This window comes from Chrysochloris asiatica, unplaced genomic scaffold (genome assembly GCF_000296735.1).
Source record: "Chrysochloris asiatica unplaced genomic scaffold, ChrAsi1.0 scaffold00020, whole genome shotgun sequence".
In the NCBI taxonomy this organism is placed as follows: domain Eukaryota; kingdom Metazoa; phylum Chordata; class Mammalia; order Afrosoricida; family Chrysochloridae; genus Chrysochloris; species Chrysochloris asiatica.
Window position 1 is genome coordinate 17,466,608 of NW_006408538.1, and position 1,445 is coordinate 17,468,052.

The 1,445-nt window shown below is 40.6% G+C and overlaps 1 protein-coding gene and 1 pseudogene across 2 annotated transcripts in view; one reads left to right on the top strand and one right to left on the bottom strand.

Annotated features, from left to right (window-relative positions):
• The window catches only part of PLA2G12B (phospholipase A2, group XIIB), an 89,695-nt gene that overhangs the window by 17,319 nt on the left and 70,931 nt on the right, over nucleotides 1–1,445 (bottom strand). The window lies entirely within an intron of this gene.
• On the top strand, nucleotides 453–684 carry LOC102815519 (annotated as a pseudogene).

Consider the following 1,445-nt stretch of genomic DNA (forward strand, 5'->3'; position numbering starts at 1 on the left):
CTCTACTTGGTATTTACCCACAAGAAATATGAGCCATAACATGAGTAGATATATGCACACCAATGTTCATAGCAGCACTATTTAAAATAGCAAAAAGATAGAGACAGCCTAAGTGCCAATCAACCGAAGAATAGATAAACAAACTGGTACATACACAATGGAATATTATGTTACCTTGAAGAACAACAAGGAAGTTGTAAGCTATCACATAACATGGATGAACCTTGAGAACATTATGATGAGTGAAATTAGTCACAAAAGGAGATACACTGCATAGGACCACTACTGTAAAGGACTAAGAACCTTCCGGAAGTGCAGACATTTTCACTGGGCGCCATGGTCTCAGCGCCATCAAGGCAGTTCTGACTCAACAGCAACAACATAAGGTTTCTGAAGAGTGACTGATGGGTTAGACCCACCAGCCTTGTGTGTACGAAATCAAGCCTGGGACGATGGTGTGTACTCCACGTATCGTCATTCCAGTTCTGCTCTGGGTCTACAAAAAAATTCCTGGAGCCATTAATATACCCTCTAATCTCCCCTTTTGTTAGGCATATATGGCCTAAGAAAGCTGTATAAGAATCCAGTGATCCAAACAAAGGAAAAGGAGACTGTAAGGGTACAGACATAAATGGATTATCAACACAAGGACCAATAGCAATTTCAGATAAAAAGAAAGAGTAAAGCGATCTTCTCCAGAGGATCTCATTGTTTCAGACCCGATAATCTGAAGCACCATTATCATTGTTTCTGACCCTTTTCTCTGAAATCAGAATCTAGGATAGTTCAGCTATTTACCTGATCTGAATGAATCAGGACCTGCATAGTATTTATATTTGAAATGTATTTAGTTACACTTAATGACCTCATGCCTGAGTTCCTTTTTTCATTGAATTAGCTTTCTTTTTTATTGTTGTAGTTTTAATAATATGAATAAATAGAAGGCTGTGCTGGTTTAAAAAAAAAAAAAAGATTAAGAAAAAGAACACATTTCTAAGCATGGGAGGGGTATTCTTTGTTGGTTACTGGGATGTGGGGGTGGGGTGAGGGAAGGGAGGGGAAGGTGGAGCACAGGGTAGGGAATAGACACAGGATAGTTTGGGTGCTAGGGAGGGGGTCAGTACACAAGAAGGGTGAGGGGAATGGAAGAACAAGTTGGATGGGGAAACAATGAGGCAGGTTTGCATGGACTAAGCAGGACAGAGGTAAAGAATGATGTATGCACAACCTTGGAACAACAGGGCTCTGGGATACAGGGATTGAGACATGGTTGGAATGGGGAAAAACGGGGAAATAATGTTAAGATGCTTGGCTGTTTTTTGAATCTTGGTTTCCCTGGCATACCGTTTTAAATAGACACTTGAGGGGGAGAGAAAGGAATAGCCAGAAATATCACCATAGAAAGCTTGTAAGTCCGTCTTCTGCCTATAACTGATTGGAATACC